We start from the raw sequence: 26,959 nt of genomic DNA, 5'->3' as shown, positions 1-26,959 counted from the left end.
ACATGGAGACACCGAATCAGTCCCATCTTAATGCAGCAAAAAGAATACTCCGCTATCTGTAAGGTACAATCACTGAAGGGTTACTTTATGCATTTATTGATGATTTTAAACTTGTTGGTTATTTAGGAAGTAATTGGGAAAGAGATATATATGAAAGGAAAAGTACATTTCAAATTGGAGAAATAGCATTCACATGGTTATCCAAAAAGCAATCAATTGTTACTTTATCCAGTTTTTGAATCTGAGTATGTTGCTGCAAGTTCACATGTATGTCATACTATCTGGTTGTGCAATATGCTGACATATTTGGGATTTCCTCAAAAATTTCCACTGAAATTTATATTGATAACCAATCAACAAATTGCACTTGCTAGTCCATCATGAAAGAAAAAAACGTATAGACACACATTTTCATTTTATTCGGGGACACATAAAGATGAAAGAAGTGAAGCTATTACCATGCAGAACAAATGATCAAGCAGCAGATATTTGTACCAAGCCAATCAAAATATGACGTGTTTATTAGACATAAATTTATGCTTAGGGTGGTGTTTAAGGGAGGATGTTGAAAGTAGTGTAAACTTGACTAAGTAAATTCTAGAAATAAGAAGTTTCAAAATTATTAAAAAGCTTTAGAAGTATGAAGATGATGAATATATGACTTAGTAAAAAATGCAACTTGGTTAAGCAAAGATTTTTTTATTGGATAGAAGAATTTTACATGATTAAGGAAAAACTCGTCATTTGCCGAGAGCTATTAAAAGAGTTACTTAATCATTTTGAACTCTTCTTCTATTAAAGGAGGTGAAGTTGCTTAATCATTTTGAACCCTTCTTCGATCAAAAGAAGTGGAAGTTACTTAATTGTTTTAAACTCTTCTTCTAATAAAGGATGTTGAAGAAAGTTACTTGATCATCTTGAACTCTTCTTATTTTTTCCTATAAATAGACGTATTGATATGTATTTTGAACTATCGGTAAAAGAGTAAATCTAATGTTTGTATAAGAGAATTTTTGAAATAAAACTGCTCTATTGTATGAGTCATATTGTGAGATTAATGAAAGTTTTTTTACTTGAGTGAAAAAAGTGATATTTTATCACAACTTCTACCGAAGAATGAGTTCTAATACCATGTTAAGATTTCGAATTTCATCTTAAAAAGTCATCTTTATTAAGAGAAGTAGTATAAATCCTTGTAAATTGATCTATACTTGCATCTTTATTCGATATGATATTTTTTTCCCTTAAAAATTGAAAATTTTGGTTCTTGAACGTAATGGAAGACCAATGCCCTTTAGCAATAACACTAGAGATATTGAATGTACAAGAAATCCAATTACAGAAGACAAAGATCTACTTAAACTTTTACTCACAGATGGTCGCTAAATATTACCCAAAGTCATGAAATTCAAGAAACATAATGAAGAGGATTGCTAGATTCCTAAGTCAGTTTCTTTTGGAACTTTTGCCATGGTTTTCCAAAACTTTCATTGGTAGATAAATTAACGCTTATTGTCCTCACAAAATTTGTCTCAAGAATCTGCAAAGGTAGACAATTCTTCCTCCACGAGATCTCTAAAATGATCAACCTGATAATTAGAATGATTTTTAGCTTGAAGTTTCAAAATATGAATATGACGATTGAGCACAAGCAAAAATGGTGCTTTTAGATGATGTCTCGTTATGTGTCTTGCTAGGATTTTCTTGGGATCACTTCTATCAACATATTGGAACAGCTGCATTATCATTAGCAATATGGGATATGCTTTCACTCAAGAATCAAGTTCCATTCTTTCTATTGAGTACTTGTCTAGATTAATATATGGCAAGCGTCAACAAAGAAAGACTGATGTTAATTAGTAAATTCTCAAAATTTCATGGCTACTCGGGATAGGAAGCCAATAAAAATTCTTGTAAGAGGTCAAAGGAAACCCAATCATCTTGTGGATGCTATTCATCGAGTTCTTGTTCTAGAATTGGTTAATGAAAGAAAAGTACTTGCAGTGTATAATGTAGGGAAAAAAAGCTAGTTAAAAAATGTCAATGATGGCCTAGGAGGAAAGAAAATCCAAATGAATTTTAGAACTTCAAATGCAGTCATCAAACCTTGTTCAATCACTGATTTCAAAGTAAAAGGCACACACTTCAAACCTAGTTCATAATTTTTGAACAATATTTAGTTCAAATCCTACAAATTTTATAGGCAACGTCAACTTCTAGTTTGTGCATTTACTATCCATTCCAAGCTACTGTTTACAGACATGATTGCATTTGAAGCATATCCACAAAGCAATGATGAATCTGTTGTAAGATTTTATGTTAGTTTCTTGATATCAAGTGTTACCACAGAAAATTATGTTAATAGAATCTTGATCTTGTTCCCTCCAAGTAGACATCACTTTTACACTGAACATTCCATTAGAAAGCAAAGGCCACTGGTTGAGAAAAATGTCCTACGACCGTTTGCACTTTGACGACTAAGTCAACATCGAATGAAATATAAAGAGTGCAAGAGACGGGATATGGGACTTAATTAGGGTTAGAATGAATGTACCTTTGTGAAGTGAGTTCACATATATATAGGGAAATGATAATAGACCAAACGGGTTAATGCCCAATACACAATTGCGTAATTAAAAAGGTCCAATCAATTGAATGTTAATGCCACGTTGCCATATATGAGACCCTCTCCATCACGTACATGCCACATGATATATAGGTGTAACAATAGTTCCAAAGTTTGAGTCGTACATTCAATGCGGGCCAGACTTTGAAATACAAGCTATCAAGTAGGCAAGGTCTTACAGATTGCCTAAAAAATATAATCAGCTCTAATAAATGAAGGCTTACGAACTGACTTGAAAATATGCATCGATCCTGAATAAGCGAGGACTTACAAATTGCCTTGAGAATATAAACTGCTTCAATATATGAGCAATTATGAGCTGTCTCAAAAATATCCATGCGAGTCTAAATATGCCCTACTTATAGATTTCCTCGAAAGATGTCGCATATAATTTGTCAAAATTTTGACAGCATCTTCTTTGTAATATGGATTAGACCAACCTTTAATATAACATAATATTTCCATTGCACATATAAGATAAATTAGGATCCATTTGCCCCTCAAATTACTCATGAAGATAGAGTGAATAATGAAAAATCAAATTTTTTTCCTTTCAAAATAGAATATACAGAGAGCCCATTATGTGTTGTAGTAAGTGGATATGCTGTCAATAATGAAATGAAAATATAGATAACATAGAATAAGTTCTGGCTTAATGAAAATAATGTCATGACATGCTAGTGAGTGATGTGGCATACATACTTGGAAGTAATAATATAATGTATATGCTAGTAGTAAAATGTAATGATTATGGATATTCATATAATGCATGGACTTTTGGATAAAGATAATGCTTTGAAGATAAATAGATATGATGAAGCTGACGCAAAGATGAGATTCTATATATAAGTAGCTGAGGCGATGTTCTAGATATAAGTTGCAGAGGCGATGCTCTAGATATGAGTATAGAGGCAATTCTTAGAATATAAGTAGCATAAGTGATGTTCTAAATGTATAAGTAGCAGAGGCGATGCACTGGACATAAGTAGTTGTGATATGCTAACATACTTAGATGGAGGTGACACATCTATGTCAATTGGTCTAGCCATGGAAGGAATTAACTTCTAAGGTAGCAAGGTATGACTTGTTGTGGAAGGTATCATACTTGTCCTTTCAATTTTACTTCCTTGTAAGGGGGTGGTTCTTTCGTGCAAGTACTTTTCTATGATGTTTGATTCAGTTATGGAAGGCTTTGTCTTCGTAAGTATTAAGATGGGCCCACCACTCTCCTTAAAAAGTCGTAAACGACATCCTTACATGGTATATGGTTATCCATGTCAAGGTCTTCTCGCATGGTTGATGGTTCATCCGTACAGGGGATAATTTAGACTCTCTAAAGATAAGTAGATAGATATAGTTAAAGTAGAAGCAGAAGCAAAACTTTGAAAGATTGGCAACTGTAATACAGTCGATGCAGAGGCATGATGAGCTATCCAAAAATAGATATAGCTATGTTATAGCTAATGTAGAGGCATGATGAGTTCTCTTCTATAATCCTACAAGGCAAGGCATCACTAAGATCGAAGAATAAATTTTGAGTTGATGGATTGTCTCGAACTATTGGAGACTTATAAGATGGCCTTGAAATGATGATAGTTAGAGTGTGGAATAATTATCTCGTGAAGCCTAGAATAAGCATCTGGCAATGTCAAAAATAAATATCCGCAAATTGCTCTCGAACTATCAGAACCTTATAAGCGGGGCCTGGGAATAATGAGGTTTTATAACTAAGTTCAATGATAGTGAAAGGCAAAGAATAATAATCTCATGAAGCCAGGAATAAGGATTTGGTGATATGAAAAATAAACATCCACAAATAGCTCTACAACTATAGGAGTTTTATAAGCAGACCTCGAAAGGGCGAAATCTTACAGTTAAGCTTGACGATAGTGAGGGGTAAGGAAATAAACATCTCACGAATATTTCTTGAACTATCAAAGTCTTATAAGTTGACTTCAGATAGATGAGATCCTATAACTAGGCTCGACGATAGTAAAAGGCGAGGAATAAGCATCTCACGAAACTAGGAATAAGCATTTAGCATGGTGGAGAATAAACATCCTGAAAATAATTCTCGAACTATCGGAGTCTTATAAGCCGACTCAGAATGACGAGGTCTTATGACTATACTCAATGATAGTGAGTGGCAAAGAATAATCATCCGCAAGTCCAGGAATAAGTGTCTAGCGATACAGGAAATAAACATCTGCAAGTAGCTCTCGAACTATCGAAATCTTATAAGCAGGCTTCGAAATGATGAGGTCTTGTAGCTAAGCTCAATGATAGTGAGGGCGAGGAATAAACATCTCGCAAATAGCCTTTGAACTATCAGAGTCTTATAAGCTAACCTTGAAAAGATGAGTTCCTATAGCTAGGCTCGATGATAGTGAAAGATGATGAATAAGCATCTCGAAACTCACTTCACAAAAGGTACGTTTATTCTAATCCTAACCAAACCCCCTCTCCCATTTCTGGCACACTCTTTATATTTCTTCAAACCATTGATTTGATTTGATCGTCGGAGTGCAAATGGTCGTCAAACATTTTTCTCGACTGACAGCCTTTTCATAATAATGGGGTGTTCAGTGTTAAGGTAATGTCAATATGGAGGAGATGAGATTGGGATTCTATTGGTGCGCATTTTTGGGGTCAATAGATTGATGCTGTCTGTGAAAAAGGTACATTAACCATGATCTACCACATACAAAAATCCGTAGGAGAAAGATAATTTTTCGACAGTTCTCTACAAATAAAGGGCAAAGACAGCAACTAAAAATGAAGAAGGCTACGGGAAGAATTGGAAAATTTCTTGAGTTAGCAACATTTTCCAACGACGATCAGTAATGAAAATGGCCATGGAAGGATATCTGAAAATGGTATTTGTCCAAAAATCATTTGTGCGCTCTAGGGTTATTGGCCATATTTACCATTTCTTTTGGAAAAAAAAAATGCCAAAGGATGTACAAACACCTAAGAAGAAATGAAAATGAAGAGGTGAACCACCATTATTTGGTGCATCAAGCATTAAAAAATTTAACAACAAAGAAAAGATGATGGAGGCCATTATAATTTTTGTGCTGGAGTATTTCATTAAAATCAGAACAAAAAGAGTATCCACGAAAGGACTTATCTCCCTTGCTTGGTTTTTTGTCAAACAAAAAGGCTTCAAACTCATCACTCAAAATATGTTTAATGGCTGCATGCAACTACATTAACTCCTTCACCCTTTCTCAAATGCAAAGATAAAGTGAATGGACTAATCTATTCATTGATCTATGGATAATATCATCTTAGTAAAAATTTAGAAGTTCATACTCTTACATAAATTTCCAACTATGGCATCACAAGTTGGAACTTCGGTAAGACCCTTGGCTAAAAAAGATCGATTTTCTTGAAAATGCCAACTTTTACTCAAAGCTTTTATTAGACACATGAAACCACTGGAAGCAAAATATTGAGGCTACCAGCATTTGTTCCAACTTCAACAAAGGCCAAGTAATTGTCGACCCCATAGGGAATTCCATTATATGGCTCTTACTTTTTTTATTTTTTATTTTTTCCACTGGATTAACACTAAATTTTGGGTGAGACAAGTATTGATGGTAGTCTATTCAAATGGTTTATGTCAGGCTTTTCGCTGGCATAAGAAATAGGCATTTCCATGGTACTTTCTAGCTTGAATTATTTCATCCGCTAAAGCAGGTTGGAAAAGGTGTTGATTAGCTATTGGGCCTCTTGGAAGAAATAAAGGTTTGTTGATGGAATTGGGACAATATTTATGTAAGATGTAGTTATGAAGTTTATTTTATTTGGACCGAGCCTACACTTTTCGTATAATGTGTTGGACTTCAAAACCGACTAGTGGGCTGCATTTCTACGACTAGTTTGGGCTTATGATATTTTTAGATTGGTCTGCATATGGAAAAGAGTTTGGGAAAATTACACTATTGCAAGTATTTAAAGATCACACTACAAAAATCAGGTATGAAACATATTTAATCAGAAATCATGTAATAATTTAATATTTTATTATTAATAATTATATTCCAAATTCAACACCCACGAGAAATTCCTAAATGATTTTATCCCATTATCTCTCTCTCTTACTCTCCTCAAAGATGAGTTGCAGAAACTTCAACAATGACGGACATCGAAGCTGAAAGCCATCGCTGGAGAGCACCCTTGAGATGCTGCTGCAATCTACTGCTACGCGATCTAGAGATGGTACAGTCTGTCTATCGTATTGCTCGCAAAAATTTGCCTCTCAGCGATGTTGCCGTTCACCACGCTGTTGTGCGTAATCGACGCTGCTGATGGCATTAGTGGATCGTGGTAGTGCTGATGGAGTTGGTGGTTCATAGCAAGTATAGTGATGCCATTATGACTATAGTTGATGGGATCCGATTCTGGATAGTTCCGCAATGCTCACAGTCAATTGGAATTGTTGAGGTGGTGATGAAGTAGCAACAAAGCAGTAAGATAAAAACTGTGTCATTAATGGTTGCATCGATTATTCTATCTATTGCACTTATAGAGTCCGTTTTGCAGACGGTGGTTTGGTGATGCGGTGGTTGTAATTGGAACTGGTAGGTTGTAATTCTAGCTGCGGTGGATTTGGATGGTGATGTGATGGTCTCAGCAATTGTATCTGTTGAGTTGGTGGTGATGTGTGGTTGTGGTGGTGGTTCTAGCAGCGGTGGTTTTGGCAATGTGGTAGAGATGATTGGATCTGGTAGGTTGTTGTTCTATTGATGGTGGTTTTGGATGGGAATTTGGGTGTGGTCGTGGTGGGTTTTCTCTTACTTTTTGGGTGATGGTGACTGTGATGTTGGTTGGCGATGGTAAGGTGGTGATGGTGGTCGTGGAAATGGTGACGGTGGTTGTGGATGGGATGGGTAGAGGGGGAGATGGTGGTGCTGGTCTGATCTGATTGGTGGTGGTGTTAAGTATGCACAATTTGAATTGGTGGTGGTGCGGTGTAGGCGACGATGGTGGTGGTGGTGGTTTTTTTGTTGAATTAGTGTTGGTACATTGCAGTCAATGGTGTGATGCGAGCGGCAATTGCGCGGTGGTGATTTGTGACCAAAATTGGTGCTGGATCGGAATCTACGGTGGGGGTATTTGGTAAATGTGACCTATAAATTTGAACATATGTGACCCTGTGACTTGTAATTTTTTTGATCTCTGATCAATGAAATAATTTGTAACATATAAATTTTTTATCTGTGACCTCGAAATAATCTGTGACCTACAAAATTTTTGATTTGTGACCTCAAAATAATCTGCAACCAATTAATTAAATGATATGTGACCAATAAGTATATTTGTGACCATTAATCGTGTAAATGTGACTTTATTATATTTAATTAATAAATATTTTCAATTTTATTATACAGAAACTTGAATTTTGCATTTTTAAACTTTGTACCTGATTTGTGTATTGATGTAAACAATACACCTTACATGTGAATTTTTCCCAAAGAGTTTTTACTATTACAAGAATTGATTTTAATTTTGGGCGTGATTTGGGCTTCACTTTATTATATTATGGTTGTCCATTACTAGGCTTTTATCACTTGAGGCCTATTCATCTTCATTTCAATGAGATTTTTTGGAATTCCTTCATGGGCATAACTGGTCACTTCCTCTATTTTGGGCTTTTAGTCACCATAACTCTTAACCATTTTATATTTGGTCAAAGGGCAACGTGTTTGTGCAATGGCGGGAAAAATTACTCTTCTATGATTGCATTTTCTCAAAACCCAACAATAAGCATTTCCATAATAGCATTTAGTAATACACTACAGCCTCCAATAGGACTTCTCTGCCAAATTTTGTAAAGGTAAATGTGGGTTCAATTTTTAGGTTCAGAACATATATAATGTTCTTTGAAAAATAAGAATAATAAATGTACATATCCAATGCTCGACAAAATGTCATGAATGGGTTTCTTCTAGTTCCAGTGCTTGTTTAATGATCAGCTGCAACCTCACTCGACTAACGTCGAGATAAACCCTATGTATTGCAGGCAACCCCCAGCTTTAGCTGTTAGGCCTTTGTTTACAGTCGTGTAGGCCTTCCCATAGCATCTTCATTTGCAAAGAGAGCACAAGGGCATTTTAGAGCACACCACCTATTTTTTTGAATGAAATTATTCATTAACATTGAAAAGAATTTCCTCTTGTTTAATGAGCTACTTAGTGTAGAGGTTGCTTGCACCCTGTTGAGCAGTTGTGCATTTTCCCAACTTCAAAATATTGCTAATGAAGTTCCATCACTTGCATTTCAATCCTTACCTTTTGAATCGTCAAGCAATAGATACTAGAAAACTCCAATAGCTTGATTAAGATTGCTTTTCCTACAAGTGGAGCTTAGCTAGCATTTTTATTCAAGTTGTATTAGTTACAACTAATTTGGAATTAAAAGATTTGGGAAACCAAATCCATGAAAGATACGAATTTTAACAGCTTAACTAATTCTAATACTAACATTACACTGCATGTCCAAGGCAAGCTCCAAGACTTGTTCTTATTATCGAAGGAGAGCTTTACCGCACGGATTTCTTACTATCAGATGTAGCATTTTGAAGTCCTCATTCCTTAAATAAAAGAAGATGCAGTATCTATAGGTACTCATTTATTGAATAAAGGAAGAGGCGATATCTCGAAATATTTTGTCTTTGAAAAATGAGCTTTTTCTGGCCTTGGCTTTACGAGATGCTTATTCCTTGCATCTCACTATCGTCAAACCTAGCTATAGGAACTCATCTTTTCGAGGTCAGCTTATAAAATTCCGATAGTTTGAGAGCTATTCACGAGATGTTGATTCCTCATCTCTCACTATCATCGAGCTTAGCTGTAAGACCTATCATTTCATGGCCTGCTTCTAAAACTCTGATAGTTCAAGAGCTATTTGTGGATGTTTAATTTCCCGCATTACCAGATGCTTATTCCTGGCTTTGCGAGATTATTATTTTTCACCATTCACTATTGTCGAGCCTAGCAGTAAGACCTTGTCATTCTAAGACCAATTTATAACATTCCTATAGTTTGAGAGTTAATCTTAGGATGTTTATTGCCTGTTATGCCAAATACTTATTACTAACTTCGCGAGATGCTTATTCCTCACCTCTCACTATCATTGAGCCTAGCTATAGGACCTTATCTATTCGATGTCAGCTTATAAGACTCCAATAGTTCGAGAGCTATTCGTGAGATGTTTGTTCCTCCCCCCTCGCTAATGTCAATTCTAGCTATATAACTTCATCATTTTTGAGACCTGTTTTTAAGACTCCGATAATTCGAAAATATTTATTTTCCATGGCTAGATGCTTATTCTTAGCTTCATGAGATGATTATTCTTTGCCCCTCACTATTGTCAAGCTTAGCTGTAAGACCTAGTCATTCTAAGCCTCGTTTATAAGACTCTGATATTTCGAGGGCTATTTGCAGATGTTTATTTCCTGCATTGTCAGATGCTTATTTCTAGCTTCGCAAGATGTATATTTCTCACCTCTCACTATCGTCTAGCTTAGTTATAAGACATCATCATCTCGAGGACAACTTATAAGACTGTGATAGTTTAAGACGATCCATCAGCTCGATATTTATTCGTCGCTTTGCAAGATTCTTCACCATATGAGTTGCATTACAAATGTATATATCTTCAAAGAGCTCATCGTGCCTTAGCATTGATTACATTATAGCTACCTATCCTTTGATTTTTATTTCTGTTTCAGCTATGTCATATTTACTTATCTTTAGAAAGTTATATTATCCCCTGCATAAATAAACCATCCACCCTATAGAAAGCCCTTAGCATGGGCAAACCATCCATCATGCAAGGACGTCATTTATTACTTCATAAGAAGAGGGGTGGGCCTATTTTAATACCTACGAAGATGAAGTTTTCCATGGCTGGATCAAACATCATGGAAGAAGTCCTTTCACAGAAGAGTCATCCCCTTGTAAGGAAGTAAAATAACTTCGATAAGGATAAGTGTGATGCCTTCCACAATGAGCCATACCTTACTAAGTTAGAAGTCAATCCCTTCCATGGCTAAACTAAACATCATGGAGGAAGCCCTTGACTTGATACAACACCCCCATGTAAGGATGTCAGCTTATCATAACTACTTATGTTTAGAGCATCTCCTATGCTTCTTATACATTCAGAGCATTGCCTATGCTACTCACCTCCAAAGCATTGCGTTTGTAACTTACGTCCAAAGTATCGCCTCAGCTATTTATAACTAGAATCTCATCTCTACATCAGCTTCATCGCTACTACTTATCTTTAGAGTATCGTCCTTATCCAAAAGTTCACGCATTATATGAATATTCATACATGAACTTGGGGGACTATTTTGATACTAGTATCTTAGTATCATTATATATTACTGCTAGCACATGTATTACATTATTGTTGTAAAGTACATATGTCACACACTACTAGCATGTTATACGACATGATACTATTTTCATCACAACAAATATGTATGCTATGTTATCTTTGTTTTTAATCTATTATCGACATCATATTACTGACTTTACTAAAGCACTACTACTACACTAAGTTGTACGAGCGTATGACCTTTTACGATACATGATAGGCTTTCTGCATATTATATCTTGGGAAAATGTGATATGTTATTATTCACTTTATGGTTATAATTAATTTGAGGGGTAAATGGATCCCAATTTATATTATATATGTGCCGTGGAGATATTATGTTGGAGATGCCGTAGAAATTTTGACAAATTATATGTGACATCTTTCAAGGTAATCTCTAAGTCCTCACTTATTTAGGCTCACACATATATTTTCAAGACAGTTCATAAGTCCTCATGCATTCAAACAATTTATATGCTTGAGGCAATATGTTAAGTCCTCGCTTATTTAGAATTGATGTATAGTTTCAAGGTAGTTCGTAAGCCACCACTTATTAGAGCTATTCATATTTTTGAGGCAATTTGTAAGACATCGCCGACGTGATAGCTGTATTTCGAAGTTTGACCCATACATGAATGTATGACTTAGAATTAGGAAACTACTATTACACCTATATATTACATAGCATACACATGACGGACAGGGTTCCATATATGCCAATGTGGCTAGACATTCAATTGATTGGGTCTATTTAATTAAGCAATTGCATATTGAGTTCGGACTTGGCCCGTTAACTCACTTAGCTCATTAACCCACTTGGTCCATTATCATTTCCCTATATATATGTGAACTTATTTCAAAAAAGGTACGTTTATTCTAACCCTAACCAAACCCCATTTCTTGTCTCTTGCACTCTATATATTTTGTTCGGCTGTTGCCTTGATCGTCGGAGTGTTCAGTGTGTAGGTGATATCTACGTGGAGGGAACGAGGTCTGTTGGCACATTTTTAGGGTCGACGTCAATCATTTTCAAATATGAAGATGTGAAGGAACTACAAAAAAAGAAGATACTCTTTAGCACCCTCGACAATGATGAACAAGTTATAGAAGAAATTAAAGGGATTTTACTTGCGAAGATGAGTCTGACGCTATATTTATGATGTGAAGATGGAAATTGAGGAGAACTATAGGAGTAAGGCAAAAACATGGATTCCTGAACTTACACCTATTTTCACAACTCGTAGACTTTGTTGCTTTACTCGTTACCACTTTTCTGTAGACCTATTACATGATGATTCCAAAATACCATTCTTCAGGTTTTAGTTGAGACGTTCTTTATCTTTTCCAAATAAGAGCGGTTTGATGCTTTTGAGTTCATTGTACTAATGGATGGTTGTGTTATTATAATTCGAATCTATCAAAGTGGTGTTGTAACAAATGCTTTATCAAATTATAGATATAGAAAACAATGGTTGTAAGTTCCTGAATTCATATTTTGAATGCAAAGAATCTAGAGACAAACTATGCACTCAAGATGTTAGCTAATTGCCCTGCCAAGAAGACCTTATTTACAACACCATAGTTTCAAAAAGAAAATACAAGAAAAGGGTAAGAAAATTATTCTTTTTGATAGCTTAGCCATTCACGATACTTAATATCACTTGTTTAAGATGAGTCAGTAGAAACGTTAACATTTTATGAAAGGAAAACCCAATAGTACAAGGACTAAGAGAAATATGGTTGAGAAAGAATTTTGTCCACGGGTATATGCCCCATATTTCAAATCCATTAAATATTTCAAACTTTGTTGGTAGCAACAATCCCATTCATTAAAATTCCTAGAAAACCAGCTTTCTCTTACTTATATATTCTAGGTATAGCTGTTCATCAAGGAGATGCAACGTTATCTTTTAGCTAATGAGGTGTTTCTAGAGTTAACTGTCGTTGATGTTGCTTCCAACACCTGTAGCATTTTAATAGTTGAGGCTGAATGAAGTTTTGATGCCTGAGAGCACTATACAATAAGATAGAATTGTGAAGGACATTTTGTGGAAGACATAATTTGAATAAACTGGTTTCCTAAGATTTTAGATAAGGTACTTCATCATGAATCAAAGTAGGAACATGTCCCGATTGAGATGGAAAAAAATATATTTGGTCTACATGTGAAGGGTCATGTTAGAAGACATTCTAAATCTGAAGTGAAAAGAATAAGATGAAACAGCGCATTAAACAATTTCATCCTTTCAAATAGGTAATATAATAAACTTAAATAGAACATATCATGTAACAGATAAAGTAAATATATTCGTTGGCTTAAGTTTTGAGAAACCAGCCTAAGTGCTAGATCCCTGGTGTTAGGTAAATTGTTTTCGAATGATTTCCCATGCAATGATGTAATTCTGCATAATTTTCTCAATCGACATCTACTTAATGACTGAACTAAAAGTCACACTTCAATCAAATAACCTGACCCTAAAACTATTTGGGCCATTGGAAGCAGCCTAATTTAATTAGTGTTACTTATGGCCTGTTTTCCGGCTTTTTGGACTGCTTATAGCTGATGACCCACTTAGTGATGTACAATTGGCTCATTTACCTATTACATTGGGCTTGGCCAGTCACCTAATGTGTGAGCTATATATGTGTGTGTGCGCTATTGTTTCTCTTGGTTAATTCGACGTTTGCTTCGTACTTCTTTTCATTGTGCCTTCCTCATCTTTTCCTTGGCCTATGTGGCTACCTTCTTACGTGTCCTAAGTGTGCAACATCAAGCAACCTAGGTGGAGATTATTTTGGTTCACCTTTTGGGTCGATTTTGTTCAGGTGATTGATTTTTTGATTCAATATTAGGCCCAAAAAACACCATTGGTGATTAGGACTTCCGCTACATTTGGTATTAGGCCATTAGTGTAAGCTTTTGAGATAATAAATCGACAAAATCACCCAAATCAATTTTTCTCAAACTAACCAAACTGAAACCATAAATTTTGGCCAAACTAGGCATCGGTATGGCGAATGGAGTCCAGACACAACCTCATCGGGTAGAGGCACTCCCTCTTGCATGGCAACAATGACGATGCATGGACCTTTGGCGATGGTGCGTGAATGGAACGTGGCAACATGTCTGAGGCTGCTCTCTTCAAACAATTTGTTTGTTTTATCATATGAACCTTTTTGTGTTGCTATTTTCTTATTTTAGGTTATACAATGAAATTGTAGATGGTTTTACCCCTAAACACTCAGCTCATGATTTCTAGTCGATCGTGTTGGTACATTTGCTAAAAAATTTATGGTGAATAGTAGTGGCTCTAAAGTAGCAAATTTGCATCTCTCGATATTTACAAATCTTTAGACGTGGTCTGCTATGGTAAATTCGCTTATCTCATTTAATTTTAGCACCAGCGCGTCTTTGTGTGGGGGTAACAATAAGCTTTGGATTATCGTGTAAAGTAACCATTGTCTATACTAGAAATTAGGAACTACTGACCTTTAATTGTTAAGTGATCAAACTATTTCTCTTAATAGAATCAACTTATTATCTCTATGATATTGATTTTTGTTGCATTGTTAGAGTACCTAGACTTCACCCGTTAAAACATTCACTTGATATAAGATTGAGTATCTTAAGAAACCCTCGAAATTTAAAACAGTGCATATTATTGTGACCTTATGGCTACCTTGTGTGGCTTCATTGTGATTTTGTGCATTTTTTGATTGATTCGTAAAAAATCACAACTTACAATTTTTATTTAGAAATCTTTAATGAAAAATGTGATTTTTCAATATGGAAACAAACGATGGGAGGTATTTTGGTCCAACCGAAAGTTTCAAAAGCATTCGAAGCAATTTTTCTACTAATTTTTCAAAAGAATAAAAAAAGATGAAGCCGATGAACTTATTTACACTTCAATTATTTTACACTTGTCTAATGTTGTTTTGAGAAAAATGGGTAAACTCAAAACCATAAAAGAACTTTGTAAAAAATTAGAGAACCTTCTATTTGCTCAAGTTTACTTCAAACACGCTTTACTTACTCGAACGTCTTTTCAATTTTCAAAATGGATCATTCAAATGATCTTGATGACAATTTAAACCTGTGCAACAAACTTGTCCAAGATATTGTTAAATGCAAAGAGTCGGTGTCTGAAACCTACATGGCTATAATTTTGCCTAATTCTATACCTGATACTTATCAAAAACTTAAGAATGCGATTAAGTACAGTAAAGACATCTTGACACCTAAAATCGTCAATAACTCACTTACAAATAAGGAGAAAATTAGAGTTGAAAAACATGATAAGAAAAGCGGTGTAATTCACATGTTGTAGAAGTAAATCTCAGTTTAGGCAAAATAGTCATGATGGATACCAAAGTAGCAACCAGTCAAGTAATAATGGAGGTAAGAAGAAAGGTAATGGTATGTCTAGATCAAAATATAGGACTAAGGTTAAGAAATGCTATGGCTGTGGAAACATGTGACATTTTATAAAATATTATTATAAAAAGAAATGTAAGCAAAAGATAAAGAGCGAGATGAAGTAAATGTGTTGACTTCTGCTTCCAATGTTGGTGATAGTGAAGTTTATATAATTACAAGACCTGTTATTTATACTGCTGAATTAAATCTAATTTCTAATTCTCAATTGCATAAGTAGATACTTAATTCTGGTATATCTTTTTATGTGACATTTGAAAATGATTGGTTTGGAAACTTGCATGAATCTAATGATGGTCATGTGCCGTGTGATAATTGTGCTTATACTATTGCTTGGATTAGTGATATTATTTTAAAATTTGGCACATGTTTCATGTATATTTTAAAAGATATTAAATACATTCCTAAATTGTCTAGAAATTTAATTTCAATAGGGAGACTTCAGAAAGCTAACTTCACTGATAAAATTGGAAACGAAATTTTCAAAATAGTTAAGGGTACACTTGTTTCCATTAAGGGAACTAGGGAAAATGATATTTACATCACTATTGGAGAAGTGATAAGAGGCTTAAATACCTCTATATCTCTGCGAAGGCTGATCACACACATGAAAGGCATAATAGACTTGCACAAGTGGGTAGTAAAGGGTTTAAGCTTCCTAATGAAAATGGTACATTTGGTAATGATTGTGTGTCTGATTTATCATTTTGTGATCATTGCCCATTATATAACATATTTTTCCTCGGGTGTTCACAAAACAAAAAGCATGCTTGAATAAGTGCATTCCGATTTGTGAAGTCTTGCTAATAATCCCACCTAATGTGGAAAAAGGTCTTTTTTGTCTATTATTGATGATTATACGAGAAATGTGTAGGTTTATCTTTTAAAAGATATGTCTGACACTTTCTATAATTTTAATAATTGATAAGGCAAGTTGAGAATCAAATTGCCACAAGAATTGAATTCTTAAGAATTAATAATGGTCTAGAGTTTTATCATATTGAATTTAATAATATGTGCAAAGAGAATGGAATAACAAGACATAAGATCATTCCTTACACTCCCCAACAAAGTTGGGTAGCGGAAAGGATGAATAGAACTATATTTGATAAAGTGTGATATATGATGTTAAGTTCTGATGTCCCAAAGTCATTTTGGGTGGAAAGCTATTATGTATGTTTGTCATTTAATCAATTTGAAACTATTTGTTGCATTAAATGGTGATACTCTTCATGCAAAATGGTCTGGTAAGTTAAGTGATTATTCAGTGCCTAAAACGTTTGATCGTGTTACATTTTCTCATCATTGTGAGGGAAAGCTTGAACCTAGAGCTAGGAAATGTGTTTTTCTTGGCTACCTTAAGGGTATCGAGAGTTATAGATTATGGGATAGAAGCCCAAAGGGGTTAAGATCATTGTGAAGAGAAATGTCGCGTTTAACGAAGCTAAAATGCCTTACCTTAAGACTGAATCTACACTTAAGAGTGAATAAGAGAAAAGTGAAGAGAGATTACTTGAAAGTGAGTTAAGAAAACTTAGCACATCTATTCCTTCCACACTAGGTGGAGATTTAAGTTTAGCAACTTGAGGTAGAGAATAGAGAGGAAGTAGTGATAAAAGAGCATCTTGAGGAAGAAAATCCCTTAGCTGACTATAACTTAGCTAGGGATAGAGAGATAAAATAAATGAGAGAGCCTAGAAGATTTGGATATAAATTCGAGTTAGCTTGTCTTCACGCTAACAATGAGGAGCTAACTAATAGAAAGCCAAAAATCTTTGAGGAGACTATGAAGGGTGAACAATCTGAAGGGCGACTTAAGGCAATGAGAGAGGAAATGAATTCCTTAAAAAAGAATCAAACTTACTAAACCTAAGAATATATCTACCGTTGATTACAAATGGGGTTTTAAGGTTAAGGAAGGTATTAGTGCATTTGATCTCTTAAGGTTAAAAGCTAAGTTAGTAGTAGAAGGATTCACACAGGAGGAAGTTATTGATTATAACGAGATTTTTCACCAGTTGTTAAGTACACTACTATTAGCTTACGCTTGCATTAGTTGCACATTTGACTGAGAATTTGAATAACTTGACGTAAAAACTGTTTCCTCACATGGAAAACTTGATGAGTAAATTTTTATGAATCAACCAAGAGCTTTAAAGATAAATTAAAACCTAATCATATGTTTTCCTTAAAAGGTCTTTATATGACTTAAAGCAATCATCTAGACGGTGGCATAAAAGATTTGATCTTTTGTACTTATTGTAAGTTTTCAAAGAAGTTTGATTATTGCTTATATTTTTTAACATAATGTTGCTAATAATGACTACGTGTTCTTATTGATACGGATGATTTGCTTTTAGTTGGTTCTTTACCTAATTGTAAAAGTAAGATAAAACAAAGTTGGATGGTAAATTTGACATGAAAGATCTAGGTCTTCTAAGAGAATCCTATGTATAGAAATTGAAAGAGATAGGTTAAATTCTACAGTGTTTTTGTATCAATCTCCTTATTCTCAAAGGTGTTGAAAAGATTTAGCATGAATGATTGTAAATTTCTTACATTACCTTTGGCTAATCATTTCGTGTTATCTAAAGATCAGGCTCTATGTAATGAACAAGAGATAGAAATACATGAGTAGAATTCTATATTCTAAAGTGATTGGATCTATTATGCATTTGATAGTTTGCACGAGATCGGATTTAGCTTTTGCTACTAGTACTCTAAATAGGTATATGTCTAATTTTTAGGTCCCACACATTGGAAAGCCTTAAAGTGGTTGTTATGGTATTTGAAAATGGGAATAGTGTTGTAGGTCTAAAGTTTGGTGTTAGTAAGTAAGGAGTGAAATTGAAAGGTTTAGTAGATACAGACTATTTGTTAACTTTGTCTAACTCTTGTGTTAGTTAAAAATCACTATAACAACCTATAGTTGTACTATCCACGATAGAGTCAAAATAAATTGCTATCACTGAAGCAATTAAAGAGGTTTTGTGGCTTAAAGGTCTACTTTATGAATTTTGTGTTTTAAACAATTATGTGGTAGTATATTAAGATAGTCAATCTTCTATACATCTATGCAAAATCCTATTTTTTACGAACACTCCAATCACATTGATGTTAGATTATACTTCATTAAAGATATTGTGTTACAAGAAGTGGTAAGACTTGAAAAAGTAAACATATAATATAACTTCTAACATGGGCACGAAGGTATTACCATTGATGAAGTTTAGAAGCTGCAAAGATCTTCTAACCATCAGTGGGCGTAAATAGTTTCCAGTTTTATCGGTTCTCCTTTTGGAATTGTCACTAATGGGTTAGAACATTTTCTTGCGGGTCCTTTGACACCAAAGTGGAGGCTGGTCTCAATTGGTATCGAGCAAATAATTGAACTAAAAGTCGACACCTCAATTAAACGACTTGACCCTAAATCCATTTGGGCTATTGGAAGGAGCCTAACTTAATTAATGATGCTCATGACCTGTTTCTTGGCTTCTAGGAAGCTTATAGGTGACGGTCCCACTTAGTGATGTACATTAACCTACTTACCTATTACAAGCCCATCACTATACCCAAGTGTTTGTGTGTGTGTGTGTGGTTGTCTCCTTTGTGTGATCGTGTGTGTTATTGCCATTCTCTTTTCTCTTAGTGAATTTAATGCCTGGTTGGTGCTTCTTTTCACTCTACCTTCTTCATTTTCTTCCTTGGCTAGTGTCAGTGCCTTCGTGGTTGTAATAACCACCTTATTGTCTGTCCTAAGTGGGCAACATCAAGCAACCCAAGTGAGGATTGTTTTGGTTCAGTTTTGGTTTCCTTTTTTGATGTGATTGATTGTTGGATTCAATACTGAGCCTAGAATATACCATTGGTTATCAAGAGTTCCACTACACCTAGGAAGACTGGCCGCCACCCCTCCATCAGCCAAAGCATCTATTGCTAAAAATAGATATGTTGGTTCACTACCATTGAACATTCCAGAAAAAAACAAAGTTGTTAGAACAGGCCAAATTAGCCCTGTGTTTTCATCTCCAGAAACTATATGGCTTATCTACGCATGCACGCAGAGCAATCAGAGTGGGAGAACCAAAAACTTAAGGCTCAATTATGTCAGAGATAAAGTAATAGCTTTGCATCAAACAGTTTCTCATCAGCTGTCCACACCTTACATATATCTCCAAATAACTTGGAAATTAATTCTCCATCGTCTTTAGTAGCTAGGGTCGGGATGGCAATGGCGAGGACTCAATTTCCTTCCTGCTTGATGATTGAAACCAATCAGGGACGAAGCCATGACTTAATGTTACGAGGGAGCAAAAATATAGAAATTTAATGTATGGAGTACCTACTTATGCTTACATATTTTGCTACCGACAAAGTGAATGGGTAATTAGATGAATTATTAAGCTTTTTGCAATGCTTTTAAACCAATCAAATGCCTGTAAACAATTTTGAACAAAAAATTCATTAAAAACTAAAAGTTTGCAACAAACAAAAATCATAAAATATAACTAATATAACCATAAACATAGCATAAATCAAAAATCATCAAACACATTACACATAGCAAAAAATTAGAACATCAGATATGTTATAAGTTTATAATTTATAAATCCACATTAAACCCTCAGAGTTTAAGAAACACAATGAATGAAAAGAATTAAAAAAAAAAAAAAGTAAAAAAGTTATTTATTTAAGTATTAAAAAAGGACACAACTACTAACCAATAATCGAAGGAAAACGAGTTCCTAGCTGAAAATGAGGTTCAATCGAAGGAGTAAGGAATTACTGGCCGAATTGAAACTCTTCAAACTTCAAAGGTACTTCCTTGCTTGTGGTCAACAGTAGGCGTTGGCGGCTCTCCAATGAGATGGTAGCTAGGGAAAATAATAGAAAGATTAGGGATTAGGTTTATTCAAAGATTTGAGAATTTTTGTTTTTTCAAATTTTCAACTGAGTGACGGGAATGGTGGAAGGAATGAAGAGGATATTTGATGTGCAACTGGGTAATGGGCTTTTGGATCCTAAAACAAATTTTGGGCCAAAATAAGAAACAGAGTTTACAAATCGTGGTGGGGTAGTATACTAAAATTAAAATATTTGAACATTGTTTTGGGCCTTTTATTGGACATGGGTTGGGCAGCACTGGACTACAGCCCAGTACTGCCCTCCCCTCAATCCGTCCTTGAAACATATGTTTTTTAATTAAAAAAAAGCCCCTCGTTAATGACTTGCTCTTGCCATCTATCCTCAATTTAAATATATCATCAATTAGGTGGGTGGGGGTGTGTGTGTGTGTGTGTGTGTGTGTGTGTGTGTGTGTTAAATCAGAGCCTACTTTCATTCATTTGACATTTTAAAAAAATTAATATTAGAAAACCTAATTTCAAAAACGAAAAATGTCCAATCATTAAAACTAGAATATTGTAAAAAAGTAATTCAATTTATATATTATGGAAATAACATTGGATGTTGGATACTTCATTCCAGAATAATTCTGTTACTTTTAAAAACAAAATTAATTTATCACAAATTTCTCTCGCCAACTTCCAATCTTGATTAGTTTGCTAACGTCTATATTGTGGTTCTTTTGCTTCAAACGGGCAAAAAAAAAAAAATTAATAATAATAAAAAATTTGACATCCTCAAAGCAGAGTGATGCATTGTGTAGATACCACGCGAATCTTTTAGCTGACGGACAACAAACTCAAATTTTTCATGTCTTTTTGGTATTGACGTCCAGAAAGTAACATCCACCAATTTTCTCAACACTATCCAATTTCCAACTCCTGCTTTACAATCAATTTCAATTTATGGGCAAAACAACACATTTGGGAAAAAATCATAATTCACCAAAAGTGATCTACTAGGAAGCTTATCTAAAATCATATTGATCATAGCACCGTTTGGAGTACAACTATGAACAGTAAGAATAGACAACTTTGGATCCAATAAGCTATCCATTAATGTGTTAAAATGATTTCGCTGCATGTAGACAAGGCACAAATATAAACCTACAAACAAAACAAAATAATTGCAACAATGTTAAGTTTTATAGAGATATGAAAGTAATCTTTAGTTCTTGAAATGTACCTTATATCTCAGCTTTGAAGCTCTTTGAATCTTCTAGGAAATGTGTCGTGATACCATTAAACCATTCTTTTGGTTAGAATTTCACATATACTTTTATTTTTCTCCAACAAACCCATAATTTTCTATATATTCAATTTATCACTTTTGATGGTATTTCGAAGTACTATTCTAAACAGTGGTTGAAATACATTCATGTAATGTTGAAATCCAATATGTTCAACCATTGATAGAGAATATTCATGCAAAATAATCATCTTTCCATGTGCCCTCACAGTATTGTCTTGATTAAAAGTACAGTACCCAATGAAACCTTTCCCTCCCGTTTCTTTCACTAGAATCAACTTTGTTGACCTAATATCCTTTTGATTCCTGCAATGAGGACATCTCTCGAAATGATCAAGTAAGATGTCTCGATCTTATTCTCACCCCCTAGTGGTTTATCATAGTAATTACTATTAATATTAAAATTCACATAGGATGAGCAATAAGCATGTATCCTCTCTAGCGAATGTTTTCAAAGTTGGTCAAATAACATAAACAAGCATTTTCAGTGCAATGTTTTGCTCTCAACTTGAGTACAAATGGTGAGTGAACATACTTTAAACTGGTTTTACTAGCTAGCCATTTCACGTCAACAAAAAATCATTATTAAAGTACACAAGTATATAAGAATGTAAAGCATGACTTCACTGCTAATGAATGAGGGATATGAACGTTGTGAATAAAATGTGAATAGATAACTCATCCTATTTGCAGTCAACTAATCAACAATTGCCATGAGTCACCAAGAAAAATGACTTATTTACCCTTGCAACCTTGTTAGATATCGATAAATAGGCATAGCCCGAAATGGAGAAAGGCATGCAAATTTGAGTATCTTCCTTTCAAATAGTCATTTCTCTTGTTACTCTTGTTTAAGAATTGAATCAGTGAGTTTAGGATGAAAAAAGACCTAGCTTGGTAAGAGAAATTTGTTGGTCATTATTTTATGATCAAGAAATTGGCACCGTCTATGAGATTTAGAATGAAGGCAATCACGATCTTGTCATTTTGATTTAAAATCAACAAACAAGTTCATGAAGCAAATATTGTAGAGGCGAAAGCACTGAAATTTGAAGTCGATAATCCCAGTAAAAATCGGGAAGATAGTGATGTTAATCCAATGGGACAACGGTTGGAGTCTCTGGTCAAAATATCCATGTTTGTCTTCCCTGCCAAAAATCGATTTCTATCGCAAAAGCTATACAAGTCAAGAGTCTTAGAACATTGATAGCTGATACTATGCAATTTATTGTCACAATTACTTATTAGTCATAATCGAAAAAATGTTATAGTCACAAATCACAAATTTCATAAGTCACGACTTATAAGTTATCATTCACAAATTATCAAATTAATTATCCACACATTATTTGTCGGTCACAAATCACAAATTTTATAGGTTATAATTTATTTTTCAGTTACAAATTGTCAAATTAATAAGTCATGTATTTGCAAGTCACAAATTATCAAATTAATAAGTCAAAACTAAAGAAATTGTGAGTCATGATCACTAATTTTGTCTTAATATCACATTTTTAGATCACATATCATTTATTGGTCATAATTTGACTAATTTATTACTCTCAATCATCCAAAATCCCACCCTCATCACCAGCACCATCGCCACCTCACCAGAATCATGATCATCACCACCTGCACAATCGTCGTTGTTACCACCATCACCATCACCATCACCATTTGTGAAACACTAATAACTACTCCCTAAACTTCTGCTAAGCAACAGATAGGATCTAAAAACCACCCACAAACAATCACCAACAAACCACATATAGCCTATCAGCAAAAGCTGGAGTATAGAAAGAGGAGTGGCACGGAATAGGGTGGGGTGGGTAGAGAGAGTAATAAAGAGAGGAGAAAATAGAGAATGTAGATGGGGAGGGAGACGATTTAGTGTTTTGGAGTGAAATTGGTTGAGGTGGATGGAGTGGGGTGGGTATGTAATTAATTTAATTTTATAATGTTATTATTAATATTTAAAAGATAAATTAATAACTGATTTTTGAACAAAAAAACTTTTACACTTGATTTTTGAATTAAAAAGTAAAAATTCGTGTATGGGTGTAACTTCCACATTTTTTTCTATGCCATCATTTTTTAGAAAAAAAATTGACTATAACTTATTATTTTCTTGTCAAGCATGTTGAATAATCGACCTCCGATTGTGGATTTTTCGGGCTCAGTTTCACCGATCTCAACCTTATTAAACACACCCAAGTATGACTCCAGCCCAACAACAGTCCTTACTTCGGTTGCTCAACTCAATGTGTTCACAAAGAACAAAATATAGTGGCTACAATGAATAACCAAGAATGGAGGAAGACAGGTTCAATTTCAAGGCTCAAGAGAGAAAACAAGTGAAAAGTCGGTTGCCTTTTTCTTTCAATTGCACACACACGGCTTATTCAACAATGAGGCCAATATATATAGTTTTAGGGTAAAATAGTAGTGTACTAATATAGTGGGCTCATGGACCAACTAATGGCTAAAGGGCCGGAACACAAAAGTGAGCCATCCAAGAAGTAAATAGGCAGTGAGCAACATTAACTATATTAAGTTGCTTCAAACGACCCTCAAGTTGTTTTTCGGGTTGAGCCAACTAATCGAGTGTGTTAATAAATATTTCAATCATCGGTCGAAGCCTATGAAATCTAATCCGACTATCTGACACTGTTTAACATTATCGCCCGAGATTATTAGGTATCAAAAAACCTAACAATCTCCACCTTGATGCCCAATAATTTGCATGTAACCAAAGCACAAAGTTTAAACTGCACAATCAAGGTAATCCAATAAAATTGGTATCTCAGACCTTACCTCGTGTTTCGAACCAAAACACACACCATACTTGCTCCATGTACTCACCGGGGCTAAGGTCCAAAAAACACCCAAGTAGAAACAAGTATCACAGTGAACAAATAATTATACGACAAAGATATTATATAGGATACTACACAAATCTTTTAAGAAAATCACGTTTACACAGAACCAAAGATTAACACCAAGATAATCAGCACACGGTCAAACATATATGCAACAAATGCATAAGTGACCCCACGCAAGATCTCACCACACTTATCCTATCCCATTTCGTGTTACTTCCACATCAAGGACACATATCCTCTCCCATCGCCCACCATGCTCACTGAACAGATCACTCAACTCATGTCTAACTGACAAGTCACAATAGATTCTAAGTTCTCGGGATAATCCTGTATCACCATATCACTTCTTCCAACCTATATGGATAATGGGCCTCCTTATAGAAGTGATAGAAGTGCCTCTCTCGCACTCCACATGTACAGGGTCTCTTTCACAGATAAATGATTCTGCAGATTTGATCACATCTCCACTCGTGATCCAAATGTCACACCCTACATCCCCCGGTACAAAACATCACGTACCCCTAGGCATCTATACTCAATCTTACCGAAAGATATCTAACACACTGCTAATGCATCCTAACCAACTATGCATGCAAACAATCACACCCTCACATTTCCTCAAATTCATGCAAACAAACATATCAAACAAATTGAAATGCAACATATAATCATGCAACAAATTAGGCAATCACACACAAATGCATATGCAGTGACTGGGTTTACTATCTCAATAAACCTCACTAGGGTCATAAAGCGACCCCTCAACCACATTCGTTTCACCTCTCACATAACCCTTTTGCTTATCCTTCTTCTTGGGACAATCCCTAATAAAGTGTCCAGACTTACCACAATTATAACACCGTCTACCACTAGACTTGTCCCGTCCCTTGCCCTTCATCTTACCACTTTCATCACTCGAGTCACTACTCAAATCACCACTATTTTGAGCTTTACCAAAATTCATTTGCTTAAACTTCATCCCACTCCTTATCATGTTTAACTCACCACTCATTTTATCTTCATTTTCAGCCTTAATTTTGATCTCCTTACTCCTAAGTGAGTCTATGACAATCTCGGGAGTCAACGTATCCCTATCATACTTAATTGCATTTTAACTTCCTTATATGACTCAGACATGGAATTAAGCAGAATAATAGCCTTATATGTTTTAGATACGATTTCTTCACTGTTAACAATATCTTGGACAAGTTTATTGAAAATATCCAGATTGTCATCAAGATCCATTGAAGGATTCATTTTAAAACTGGAAAAACGCTCAAGAAGATAAAGTTTATTGGGCGATTTAAGCAAATACAGATCTTCCAACTTTTTCCTAAGATCTTTTGTGGTTTTCAATTTTCGTACTTTTCTCAAAACAGCGTTAGACAGATATAAAATGATTGAGGTATAAGCAAGCTGATCGGCTTCTTCTTTTTGTTTTTTTGAAAAATTAGCTGGAAAATTGCCTTCAATGACTTTTAAAACCTTTTGTTGAACCAAAATACCCTTCATTAGTTGTTGTTAGATTGAAAAATCACATTTTCCATTAAAAATACCAACTTCAAAATGCGAAGACATTTTTGGAAAAACGAAGCAATCAAATGCACAAATAGGTCACACAAAGTAATCCTATGGCCGCAATATACACCGTTTTAGATTCTCAAGGTTTCGTAAGACTCGTGGTCTTAGATCAAGGGAACGTTCAAAGGGGTAAGGTTTAGGTATTCTAACGAAGGTAACAACACAGCAAAATTTACGATGCAACAAAAATAGGTATATCCAATCAGACGAAATTTCACGGTAATTTTGGCACAAAGCACAATACGCTAATTTATCCAAAAATAAGCACTCAATCACAAAAGAGCAAGTAATCCTAATTTCTAGCACAAGCAATGGTTGCCAAGCAATGACAACCCTCAATTCTAACGATCACCCCACACTATAATCTGCTAATGCTGAAATTTAAATTGGGATAAGCTAATATACCAGAGCGGACCTATCTGAGTCTATAAGTTATGAGAGATGCAAATTTATCACTTGAGGACCACCACTATTCATCCTAAAATCTCTGAAAATTGCAGCAACGAAGAAATCAAGATCAAGTCCCAAACACCCGAAGAATAATGCTGTCCAGATTCTACTGTGTATCCTGAAACAAAAAACTTTCAACACAAAAAATGTCCGAAATAATGTAAGGAACAAATTGCCTGAGATAACTCCTCGAAATTTGCTCCCACGCATCCTCAAGCGCCTTCGCCGAATTACCCACATGCTGCCGCCGTCGTCACCCACATGCGCCGGCCACCCAGCACCGCCTCCACCTGCAGATCATAAATCCGGCCTCCATTTCACCAAAAGACGTCTGGATTCTCTGGAAATTGAAGTTGTAGATTCGATTTTTGTGAAAAAATTTTGGACAGTTTTATTTTGCTGACTTCTGCTGGTTTTCTGGTCGGATTTTGGCAGAAA

The sequence above is a fragment of the Olea europaea genome, unplaced genomic scaffold (genome assembly GCF_002742605.1).
Source record: "Olea europaea var. sylvestris unplaced genomic scaffold, O_europaea_v1 scaffold143, whole genome shotgun sequence".
Classification (NCBI taxonomy): Eukaryota; Viridiplantae; Streptophyta; class Magnoliopsida; order Lamiales; family Oleaceae; genus Olea; species Olea europaea.
Note: the sequence above shows the minus strand (reverse complement) of the source record.